Here is a 13,599-nt window from a genome sequence, read left to right as displayed (position 1 = left end):
ACCTTATGTTCAACAGTCGGATACACTATCGACCGCGCCACAGAGGCAGTAAATCGTGAAATGTTATTCTAAAAATTTGTTACCGCCCTAGCATATTCATCAAAAACAAATTTTCTAAGTATTTTTTAAAGAGAAACGCTCGATAATTATCGATGTAGTGCACGTATAGCAGCTCCTTACATCATCAATGATTTATACCTAATACAAATATTGCTAAAACCATTTGGCGATTAAAAAGAGTGGCCCGGACTTTTATGCCAGCTCTTCTCATCGGCCCTACCTTCCGAACTGACGATAGATTCACTCTCTGTATCATTGACTATCACAAGTGTCAGTCAGCATTTAACCTAAACCCATACGACAAGAAGAAGAAGACCTAAATGAATAACCCTCGGTTTCTGAGTACATTTAGCGGTAGTTTATCTATTCAGTAGCGTTTCAACTCATATAAATAACGCTATTGAATAGATAAACTACCGCTAAATGTACCTCAGAAACCAGTAAATAATTTAAGTTTGATTTTTGAAGAACAACGCGCGTCATCTTGGTAAAGCTAATGCGAAAAACTGGCAAGAATCATGAGCCAATTTTTTTTTTCCGATGTTTACAATTTTTTTGTCGTAATTTAAAGTTTCCTTATTCAATCTTCGTTGTAGAGATTCGTCATAGGGCTTTGTAAAACAGTCGAACATATGGGCTCGCGCTGATAGGTCGTGTTTCGAAGTTTTACGAAGTTATACGAATAATACCGAATTCTCAAGTTCTAGGGCCGGTAGGAAGTGGGACAGTGCGTGTGCGCGGCTTACCCCCGGTTTCTGAGTACATTTATCGGTAGTTTATCTATTCAATAGCGTTAAAACTCATATAATAAAACGCTATTGAATAGATAAACTACCGCTCAATGTACTCAGAAACCGGGGGTTAGTTCAATAACTTAGTAGAGATTCTTGTATGAAAGTGTCATGGCTGAAAAGTGTATAGAAAATTTAGAATTTAGGCCATTAGTGGCCCACAGGCTTAAACAGCTGACGGTGGCTTGTTTGATACAGTTACTTAATTTTGAAAATACATACATTATTTATTTATTTTTATTTCTCCACTAAATGTCGGACTATAGATATGCGTTACGAACATACGAATTTGTGTCGTTTTTGTTTTTCTTGCAAAGAAAAATCGAAATTAATAATTTATCGTGTTACGGGGACTTTTACAAACATGCAATGTACAAGACCCGAAACGACTATTTTTGATTGCACAAATATTTGTTTCGTGTAGAATCGGACCTACGACCATTTAACCAATACGGAGACCGTGATAAACTGTTATAACATCTAAAAATACAAATACTTGTGAAGTTTAAATACGATTGCATATGAAGAAAGTGCTTAGTGTGAATTATGACGTAAATTTATTTTACTATAGCGTTTGTATTAAATGCTGCTATAAAAGTCAACCTAGGAAAGTGCGTTAAGATATCTTAGAGTTTAAAGTTTTACTACTTGATGTTTAAAACGCGATTTTAAAGTAAAATTATTGTGAAAAATAGGCGCAATCCCATTGAAGCGATATCGTAGAGATATTGTTTGTTAGACGAATAAAAATAAAGAACACAACACAAATAGCGCGGCTTATGAAATAAATAGAGACATTAAATAATCTTAACAAAACATAATATAACATTACGGATCTATTGGTCCGATACTGAAAGATGGTAATGGTGCCGCCCAAATAACTTTAAGAGTTTTGCTACATCATAATAAACGATTTTCAGGTCTCCTCTGAAATAAATGTGAGGCGCGACAGCAAAAGCTATTATTGCGCTTCGATCATCCATATAATGCAAAATCAAATCATTTATACATTTAGGCCAAATATCGACACTTATGATAGTCGTTACAATTACTGAATCTACCACTAGCTCGGAAAGGGGTAGAGCCTTATGAGAAGAGTTAGCAAGATTGAGAAGCATGTTTGCGTTAATTCTAGTAGTAACTACCAGATAATAAGCAGAAATATTGGTAGACGAAAAAAAGGTGTGTAGTGTGTAGTACTCGTAACCGGCGATCCTGTATAACAACATGTATTGATGTGAATGAAGCAAGGGAAGTTTGTAAGGATCCTACCAACTCACTAGGCCACTATAAAGAAAGTTCTGTACAGTTGGCTGTTTTCAGTAGAACTGGCCGCCGTAGCCGAATTCGGCCAGGATGACATTACTTACATGAAATAAACCTTCCCGACGCAGTTTGTTGTATGGCCTTAGATTGAAAATAAACTTATTTTTTTTACTATATTTCGATACGTCCTTGCCCGAGTCAACTAACAAATTTAGGTATTTTATTGTTTTTATATAAACGTACATAATAAACCATGATCTTAATGTTAGTGTAATATTTTTTATAAAAGAATAAAAAATACGGATTAAAAATAACAAAAATCAAATAATTTTGTATAAAATGATTTCGTATCAAAGGTAGAGGAACTATTTGCCTTCAAATCGCTCTCCTGTAAAATAACTATCATGTAAGTTTACTCATTAAACCTAGGAGGATCATGTCAGACTCATCAGTAATTAACGATTACGAATCAGCACATTTTTGTGATATATTTATCTTTTTCCTTTTACGATATTTTGTTATAAGTTTATATTAAGACTAGCTGACCCGCGCAACTTCGCTTGCGTGCAATAATAAGACAGAATGGATGAAATTTTTCCCCGTTTTTGTAACATTTTTTACTGGTACTCTGCTCCTTTTGGTCGTAGCGTGATGATATTTAGCCTATGTCCTTTCTCGGGTATCAAAGTATCTCCATACCAAATTTCATGCAAATTGGTTCAGTAGTTTAGGCGTGATTGAGTAGCAGACAGACTGACAGACAGACAGAGTTACTTTCGCATTTATAATATTAGTATGGATTATATAATAGGATACGGAAATTAACGCGAAATTTCAGGCCAGTATGCCAAACAAGCCGATCCGTCCAGTGGTTTGGGCTATGCGTTGATAGATCACTATGTCAGTCAGTCATCTATTTAGATTCATAGTAGCAGTCCGGTGTGATCTGGACGGATACGACTGCTGATCACGAAGTTCAATTCCCGGGTCGGACAAAGAGGTATTGGGTTATCTAATTTATGAGCAATAGGCTTATTAGTACCCCGGAATGAGGTAAGGAGCCGGGTAAGAGCGAGTGTAACCTGCGCCGAAAAGTTAGGCATTTCAAGGTAAAATGCGTGTTCGCGTTAATTCCCGTATCCTATTATAAACTAGCTGACCCGCGCAACTTCGCTTGCGTCACATAAGCGAAAACGGGTAATAATTTTCTCGTTTTTGAAACATTTTTCGTTGCTATTCCGCTCCTAATCGTAGCGTAATGTTAAATAGCCAATAGCCTTCCTTAACAAATAAGCTATCCAAAAGTAAACTAATTTTTCAATTCGCAACAGTAATTCCTGAGATTAGCGCGTTCAAACAAACAAACAAACTCTAAATTTTAATTATAATATTGGTATAGATTAAACATGCAACGCGAAAGTTTAAAAGATATTAGCACTTTCCTTAACCTAGGAATTGAACCCGCCTTATGATAAACTGTTAAAAACACTACCGCCCAAAAAAGCCAGTGAATTGACGTCAAAACTAACCTAACCTCTTGTGCTAAAGTTTCAATGCTTAGATAAAAATCTTTCCATTCCACGTGTAAACCAAGGTCGTTTTAACAATAATAATTATGCATTTATATTGCACTGACCTTATTCTGTGCACCGTACGAGGAAGACGTCTGGCATTTAGTGTATGGTCGGCAAAACAAGTTGGTGAGAAAAGATTTTTAGTTTTTCAGGTGAAAATTATTGGGTTAGGGACGAATTTTGGCAATTTTAACCAAAAGTATATATCAATGCGGAGTAAGTCGCGGGCAAAGGCTAGTCTAAATATATATGTATAATCTAAAGGTGACTGACATACCCCCGGTTTCTGAGGTACATTTAGCGGCAGTTAATGTATTCAATAGCGTTTAAACTCGTATACAAAACGCTATTGAATAGATAAACTTCCGCTTAATGTGATATAGTGATCTATCAACGCACAGCCTAAACCACTGGACGGATCGGGCTGAAATTTGGCATACAGGTAGATGTTATGACGTATGTAGGCATCCGCTAAGAGAGGATTTTGATCAATTCTACCCCCAAGAATAGGGAATGAAAGTTAGTATGAAAATTCTGTCCTAAGTTATGCGGACGAAGTTGCAGGCAAAAGCTGATTTGTATTATAAATGTGGGATGTATGGATGTTTGAATCTTTCAGGCGAAAAGGCGTTAAATTTAGTAAGTAAAGATCCGAGGACAAATATGGGCATTTTTTTAATCAATATAGTTACTGAAATAGAATACGCGTGTGATCGAAGTCGTCGTCTAGCATCACAGATAAAAAGTTTGTATGTTTGTTATTCACGCCAAAACTATTGAATAAAATTTTATGAAATTTAGAAAGAATATATAAATAAATACGTATTCTAACATTGGCTATTTTAGGTATTATTCTAAAATTCAACCCCTAGGTATTAATAGGTAGAGTAGTTTAAAGTTTGCTTACCTTTTCAGCAAATAAATGTATTAAACTAGTTTTAGACATGCAAGATTGCATCACGATGTTTTCCTTCACCATTAGAGCAATTGATAATTATTTCTAATACACACAACTTCTAAAAGTCATTGGTGTGAGAGGTGCCGACTTAACCACTATCACTGCACTGCGTTTTATATTAATTAATTTTTTTTTTTTTTTACCCCGGAAAATAATTCCACGTGTACGAACTCGCGTGAGGAAGTTAGTAGTTTAACGCATACATAGTTAGATCTGAATCTTATATTAGTTAGTTATCTTATTATATATTCGATTATCTTTAGTATAGATGCATATTTAAGATAAATCGATGATAATGCTGTAAAATATATGTGGGATTCTTTCAAATGGACAGATGTGTAGTATTTGTGTGAGTATTTATGAGGTTGAATGAAATTGTAGTATAGTAGAGATTTTTGTAAGGGTTGCCGGAGTCCGATGGATGAGAGCGGCCCAGGACCGGTCCTATTGGCGCTCGATGGGGGAGGCCTTTGTCCAACAGTGGACGATTCCCGGCTGAGATGATGATGAGAGATTTTTGTGGGTATGCTAAAATATATTGATATTAAATTTACTAAATATCGTTTAGGTAGAAATGCTGGTTGATATTGCAATTATTTTACTAGTTCGGTTTTAAAATATTTAAGGGAATACGTAGGTTTATAAGGGCAGACATTTTTCTTTAATTCGCAAATCGAAATAGTCTGATTTTGTTTAAAGTTAGATTTTAGGAATAATGCGCAATATTTTCGATTTATTTCGTATGGGAACAATTTTACCAACAACTTGAAAACTACAGTTTTGCCTGTATTTTGACGATAGATTCCAAAGATAGTCATTAATTAGGGCAAAAATTTTGCAAGTTAAGTATTAAGAGGGTCAAATTCAATTCAAATTCAAATTATCCTTTATTTCGTAAATTTCTTACAAAGTATTTGAAATAGTCAATATATTGTATTTTTGTGTATCGGTTTTAAAATCTAACCGCAAATCTAGTTATTTTTTGGCAATATTTTGTTTTTTTGTAGGAATTTTTTGGAGATGTCAATTTTCAAGGAGGTTTGACTTCAGGCAACATCAGCCAAATCCTTTTTAGCATGTTTTTAAAAGAAAAAATTAGGTGCCGACAAGACAAAGAAGAATATTAGGGGATGCACAGAATTGCAATATTTTTAAGTCAGCTCTCATATTATTTTACTATCGTTAGGTAAGGCTTTGAACGTTTCTTAAACGTTTTGGACACCTTCTCGACATTCTAAATGAATCTGTAGGACAAACTTGCGTAAGTAGTACAAATTTTTAGTTTAAAAATCTTTTTTACTGTAACTCTGCACGTTTGGCGAAGTGATTAACGTGGCCGCCTCGCCGCAATTACTGTAGCGCCGCGTTTGGTGGGTTCGAATCCTATCTGGGGCAAATATTTGTGTGATGAGCACGAGTATCTGTTTTGAGCCTGGTCGTAAATTCATCTAAATAAGTATGTAAGAAGTATATAAGTGGGTTTATCAGTTATTTGGTTACCGTAGTACAATCTCTGCTTAGTTTGAAATGACCGTGTGTGAGTTGTCCAATAATATTTTATTGATTTATGAAGATTTAATATATGTAACTACAATTTCGCCAGACAGACTTTCACACAATTTATATTACAACCACCTCCAAATTTCAAAGTTTCAAAACAAATTATCCTACAATAAAAAATCGACCTTTCCATTAAATACAATAGGTAATTATTTAACTGAAAAATATAAAATTCGTGTGTATTCTGCTATCTGTACCAAGCCAAGGTTTTAGGTATAAAGTTAGCATAAATAAAATAGCTAATTAAACGTCTAGAATCATTTTAAGGCGGGGTTTTACTTACAACAGCCAATCAGAAAGCATTCTGTTACATGATTGTAACCAGTTGCATCAGTTCGGACGAATAACTGTTATTAATATATATTTTAATGAATAAATTTGAGGTTATAGATTATAGTGAAGGATATTTTTTGTTACTTTTTAAGGTTGTTACTAGGTATTTTTTAATTTAGCAATATTGTAATCGGAGTTCCGTTCACTAGTTAACTATGAGCAGGTTAAGTTAACTAAGTCGCTGATATCGCATAGATGGGTGGCAGCTCAGTACTATTTGAGCTGCGCGGTAGAACTTTAATTAACACATAGGATTGTTATCCCGATTTAGTCAGCATTCATCGTCTGGTTAATGGTTAACCAAGTGTCAAAGCCGTTAAAGTCGCCCAAAGACTTTTGACATGATGGTTTAACCATCGTAAGTTAGATCGAAAACAACCCGGACCGACTTTTTAAGTCCCTTCCAAAACACGGAGACGCTCAATTTAAATACCTGTATGTGGTCACCCATCTATAGGACATCCGCATAAAGGTTGATTAACCCACAGATCGTTAACCGGCCTGTGAGTGCAAATAGCTATAAGCGCCTTATAGCTTTTTTATCCCGGGAATTATTATAAACACGGGCGAAGTCGCGAATAAAAGCTCGTTAAATTCGCATAGATATCCTAACAGCCGGGACCCACAATTTAACGTGCATTCCGAATCACGGAGGAACTCGATATGTGTAAGATGGTCACCCATCCACAGAACAACCTCGGAAAGCATGGCTTAACCTGAGAGATCGATCCGCGCGGCTGTCGTTAACTAAGCCACGAGCTCCTCAGATATCATATGTATGTTTTCATTAATAAAAGAGTTATTTTAATGAGTATAGTTGAAGTATATTAGCTTACATTGTGTTCAAGTGCTTTGATTGATCAATTGATGTGAATTTATACTGTGTTTGTTACTTTCTAAGACTATAGTGACTGTTTACTTCTAAAGATATAGGCAGAAGTGTTTTTTTTTAATTTAACCCATTAATGTCCCACTGCTGGGCAAGGGTCTCCTCCCGTTATGTGGAAGGGGTTAGGCCTTGAGGCAGAAGTGTATTAGATACTTAATATTAGGTCGAGGAAAGAGTCTTTTCGCATTATAGTATGTATGAACTTGTAATAAAATCTCTTTGGCTTCAAGAATCACAAATGAGTACACGGTTCATTAGGTTTCTTTCAGTGAGCTCGTGAGGTACCCAAATAACGAGCATTTTTGTGTAGAGAAAATATTTTATTACAAGCTCATACATACTATAATGCGAAAAGAATTTTTCCCCGACTAATACAAGAGGTCCACTTTGGCTTCGCCCAAGTTAGCTAGACATCATTTAATTTACAATTTTATAATGATACGGCGGTCGGTTTCATTGAAACTAGCCAACAGTGCAGGACTTTGTTTATAGTGTCCAAGTGTGCAAAATACACAGGTACACTCTCTATTCCTTAACTCCTCATAGTCCGGTGGGACGGATAAATCGACACGATCAGTGAGAGATCAAGCGCATCTTTACGTGCTCTCCAAGGCACGGCAGATCTATGACTGCAACGTCCTAACTCTGGGCAATCTTATTTATTTAAACTTCATGTACAGTAGTGGTACATAGGCGAACGTAATGCATCAAGGTATTATCTACCAGTCAACCATTGGGTTAAATAAACAAGTATGCAATTTCTGAGAGATTCTTAACAAAAAAGCCCAAAAAAGACTTTTTGCCACGACCCAGGATTCAAATCCGAGGTAAAATTTGTTCAGTTTGTATGTGTTGTTGTGAAAAAGTAAGAAACTATCTCAAATCTTTAATATTAAGAGAATAGAAGAATATTGTACACTTGTAAAATAGCTCAAGACTAAAGGCCACTTTGCATTTTATAGATAAAATGACACATATACAAGAAACCATTCATAATTCCACGATATAAGCTAACCGGCACTTATTCATAGGTTTTTAAATCGGTGCTAATACGCCTAATACCTAGTGCAGATGTATTTAAAATAGAACATGTGTTAGTCTGTACGTCCCTAACATTGAAACACATCGCAAGATATTTAATTGGCCTTAATAGCGTGGTGGTGGAATGTACAACTTCTACTCTAGAGGTCGCGGGTCACGGGTTTGATGCCCGAGTGAGGCAAACGCTAGATTTTGTAGTGGTAAAGATTTTTGCTAGCAATAATGTAGATTCGCGAAAATATTTTAGATTGTTTTTTCGGAGTTGAATTTAGTAATTCTTGTCACTGAAAATTACGCATATAAGTAGTTCTGGATTAAAAGCTTGAAAGTCTGACAACCAGTCTTACGGAGGGGTATCGTGTTATAACCCAGGTAACTGTGTTGTGGAGGTCAGATAGACAGTCGCTCTATGTAAAATACTGGCATTCAGCTGCGTCCAGTGAGACTGGAAGCCGACTCCAACATAGTTGGAAGAAAGGCTAGATTTATTGATTGGTCACGTCTTGGGGGTACCACGCAATCGTTTACAAAAATATATAAAGAAATATATCCTAAAAAGACATGCACAGATCATATCGGCGATGTCTTGCAAAAAGGTCAGGTGCTACTCGTACCGGCGGTCCTGTATGACAACATGTATGTATGTGAATGAGGCAAGGGAAGTTTGTAAGGATCGTACCAAGTGGCGTTCTTTGGGCTCTACCTCTATGGGTAAAAGGCGTCATATTATTTATATATGTACATATGTAAATATGTATATAAAGATGCTTTTAAATTGACGTAATTGGCCTTCGGGCGGCTTGAACAACTTTGACACTAGGTTGACCACTAGCCATACGATAAGAAGAAGAAGAAGAATTGACGTGTTATAATCTTACGATCCTTGTCAAAATTTTATTGGAATTTTACGCAAATAGCATACATCCATGGCGAAACGTGGGTGTATTACATACACCTTTGCTTACTCCTTCGGGTATAAAAGGCGAGATAATCAAATATATAAAATTCTCGCGTCACAGTTTTCGTTACTGTACTCCTCCGAAACGGCTTGACCGATTCTCATGAAATTTTGTGAGCATTTTGAGTAGGACTGGGAATCGGCCAACATCTATTTTTCATGCCCCTAAGTGACACTTTTTTTTTTATTTTAATGGCAAAACAACGTTTGCCGGGTCTACTAGTTATTATGTATGTGTTAGCGCTCTAAATGGCGCGTCCGCGCGATTTCCTTAACTTACGTCCTTTCAGTTTCGAGCGCTAAGTACAAATTCCTATTAAAAATTTGGTCAGATATTGTCCTAATATTGTACTTAAATTTAAAATTAGGTCTATTAATAAACTCTTAAGTAATTTATGTAAAAGTTATTTTTCATCCGAAAACTAACAGTTTTTTTCGAAGCTTTTCTTTATTGATCGTTAAAAAAAAATTTACAGGAAACCAGCATAATGCCACGATTTCACAGCTGTTTTATTGAATAACTCAATGTCCAACTCCAGGATATGATCTATCACTCTGTCAAATTTTATCAAAATCGGCTTAGCCGTTTTAGGTATAAAATCTGACGTCGATATTTACGCATATTTAGAAGAGTAGAGATATGTATTTTTATTAGTTAAATTTATTAAAATTCAAACAGACACCTTATTTTTTATTTTAAAAAATAGTTATATGTCCGCTTAGTTACCAAAAAAGGGCCTGATTTACCCAATAACAACTTAAAAAGTGACTAACAAACCGTTCCACAGTACAAAATTAATATTATCTATACAGTTTACAATTACATTACATCAGCTCGGTGGCAAATACTGAAATATTTGATGACACAGCAAATTCAGTAGTACTAACCAATAAACGGTTACATAAATATATTATCATAGATAACTAAATGTACAATAATTTAACAATAAGATAACAATTCAGATATTTATCTTAGATTACTGGTTTTTAAAAAAATATCAGAAGTCATTAGTCAAAAGTTAGATAATATTTAACTGTAAAAACAGATACGGCTGAAATATTTCAAGATTAGCTAGATTTTAAATGATTATACTGATAAAAATAACTTATGTATTAGATAAGAAGTTATCTAGTTATTTTGTTAAAAATGTTGTAAGTTCACTGTTAATTGTATGTTTAAGAATTTCCAAGAATAATTTTATATATAAAAAACATGTATTGAATTAATTTCTTGCATCATTGACAAAATTGTGTTGAAAAAAAGTAGCACAAATATGTACATTAAAAATTGATGTTTTATGACACCTAAGTAGGCTAATGTGTTTGATAGATTAATAACTAATTAAGAATTGATATGTACAAACACTACTTAGCAATATAATAATTATTAAAGATAAATAAATTTTGATTTTGAAGACAAAACATTCTTTCAAGTCAAAACAGCAACCATATTTGTTTTGCAAAAGTACTCCAAATTCAAATTTAATATTAATAGATTAGCTTCCGAATTAAAAATAATCTTTCCGAAAAATGTATCCGGTTGATAAATAAATAATCTTATTTATTGCAGGTCTCAGAAAATAATAAATATAAAATAATTTAATAAAAACTCACCTGTTTACAAACTTGACATTTTTTTATCACGCGAAAAAAATATGCAGTGACAATTTCGCGTACAGCAAAATATTTATTACACAACTAAACCACAATCACTGATTACTATTTTTTTGTGATAATAAACTTTGCATACAGTTAATGTGTATTATCAAGTAGTTTACACCCAATCAAGGGTTTAAATATGAAATTTGTACTAATATAGATAAAGAAACAATTACGTTTTGATAAGTAACGATTACAGTTTGGCATTATAGCACTGTACACCGAAAAGTAATGTGGGCGCGCGTCCTACCGCTAATGTATGCGCCGTCGAGCGAATAGTAATAAAATTATACACGGCATAGCGTCGAATTACGCGTCTCCCGCTTTTAGTTAAAAGGTTAACAGCCAATTGACTACGGTTTTTTTTAATCAGTTAAAAATACAGGCACAAGCTTACTACACAGCGAATGTCGCACTCACCGTAGCTAGCGGGTCGCATTCCACCTTTCCCGATGTGCGTGGGCTCTCATTTTCATCTTGTTCACGTAATACCACTTTACGAATATCTAATATTTTGGTATCAAAATGCAAGGAGGTATAAAAAAACTAGGATGACCACTGTTACATTACAACTGTCAAAACTGAACTTCACTCGGGTACTTGTGCCAAGAGCCATAGACAAGGTTAAGTTTTATAAATAGAATTACAATTTGCTACTCGATAACAGATGGCGTTAGCAGTACGAAAATAAAACTGCGATATTTTTATCTTAGTATTTTATTTTTTATATAACATGCAATAAATGAGTCATGTAAAATCATAAATCAAACTAAAGTGCAGTTTGTTGATACATCAATCAAACTTTAACATAGAAATGTTTGACTACATTATATATATTTCTTTGCGGAAACAGTAATCGCTTTTCCTACAGTTTAAAGACATATGTATTTCTTAAAATAATCTATAAATCATATCAACTAAAGCAAAAATAGAATATTTTAAATTTAGATAAATGGCATAGTTTTCTGTTCTATTTTCACATCAATATGAGTAATCTCGCCGATTCTCGCCGTCATGTTTTAAATATAACTTAAGTGTTTGGCAACTTTGGCAACAAAACTTACATACTATGATGAAACTAGATTCACACATAGTATGATGTAGTTTATTAGATCATCAGTATATCGGGACAATTAATTAAATTGAATCAACTGACTGTATTGACACCTAGTGCATGTGACTTTGTTGACTTACTACTCGATACTAGATGGCAGTAGTAGTCACATAAAGGTAGATAAAGCTTTGCTATTTTCTTGCGAATAAAATACCTATGTATTTATTTTGTTTAAGCTCAGTATTAATTAGGCTAATGAACGAGTAAATCTGGAAGTGATAGATTTTGTAGTTCAATATATCGATTGCTAATTAATTATTTTGATTGCTTAAGTGTCTTATTTTATAAATTATTGGTGGTTGGCGTTTTGTAATTAATTAATGCAACTAAATAATATTATTCTGGGTTTACTTTTATTTCTCCTCTCGAAGTTAGTATCAAAATAAGTCTTGTGTCATGGATCTTTACAAACATGCATCTTTGCAAATCACACAAAGTACAACCAGGCCCGATGCAACAATTTTCGCATCACGCATTTGTATTTGTATCGTGTGTAAATCGAACTGACGACCCCGCATGTAGTGGCAATGGCGCTGCGGATACTATAACCACTGCGTCATAGAGTGTAGGCTTGTTAACGCCTAATAAGGTATATATTATAATTATTTATCATGCATCCTTATAATATTATTTGTGTAGGTACTACATAATATAGTAACTCATAGCTAGGGATGACAGTCTCGTAATTATTGTTTCTTTTTTTATTAAATATTAGGCACTTTGTCACATAATCGCATGTAAATGAATTTCTTAAATTCATACATATTCTTTAAACACAACATGTTTTCAAAACCCTGGAGCCAAAGCCTTCCGGGATTTAAATCAAAGAGCCCAAATTCAAGTGACTAATCACAACAGACAGCATTTAACACATTTAAAACTAACAACCACAAAAACCAAACATAAACCAAACGACCATTAATTAGAACTATATTTAACTCGCAATTAAACAATTTGTTTTCACTCCTGGCAACACGGTCCAGCGCCGACAGTTTATTGCAGTGGCAACATTTTACTTTACAAGTGTGAATTATGGCGCGAAACATCAATGGCGCGTGAAATGGTGTATTTTCGCGCGTTAAGTTTCCTTTGACGCTAAAAATGGATGACAGTTGACGGTATGCTTGAGTTGTTGCGTTTTACACGCTCGCTGGTGATTTAATGCTGTTTTAAGGCGCAGATGTTGTTCAGGCAAAATGTCGATATATCGTAGGTACGGCAAGTAAAATATTTTGAAACATTGTTTTAAACGAAACAAAATAAGACTTAAACTAAAAAAAATCTATTTAAGCTATTACTGTCCCACTGCTGTGCAAGAGTCTTTTTCCGAATTAAGATAATTAGTGCACAATAACGCTGGTCAAGTGCGGGTTAGGGACTTTGCATTCCCTCAAAA

The 13,599-nt window shown here is 34.4% G+C and overlaps 1 protein-coding gene across 2 annotated transcripts in view; it reads right to left on the bottom strand.

The window, feature by feature from the left end:
* The window catches only part of LOC142984511 (uncharacterized), a 48,209-nt gene extending 36,528 nt beyond the window's left edge, over positions 1-11,681 (bottom strand). For both annotated transcript variants that reach the window (XM_076132197.1, XM_076132198.1), the window contains exon 1: positions 11,510-11,681. The gene's annotated coding sequence lies outside the window, so the exon portion shown is untranslated. The remainder of the gene's footprint in view (positions 1-11,509) is intronic.
* Between the last annotated feature and the right edge of the window lie 1,918 nt (positions 11,682-13,599).

Source organism: Anticarsia gemmatalis, chromosome 27 (genome assembly GCF_050436995.1).
Source record: "Anticarsia gemmatalis isolate Benzon Research Colony breed Stoneville strain chromosome 27, ilAntGemm2 primary, whole genome shotgun sequence".
Classification (NCBI taxonomy): Eukaryota; Metazoa; Arthropoda; class Insecta; order Lepidoptera; family Erebidae; genus Anticarsia; species Anticarsia gemmatalis.
This window is presented reverse-complemented; position numbering and strand designations above follow the sequence as displayed.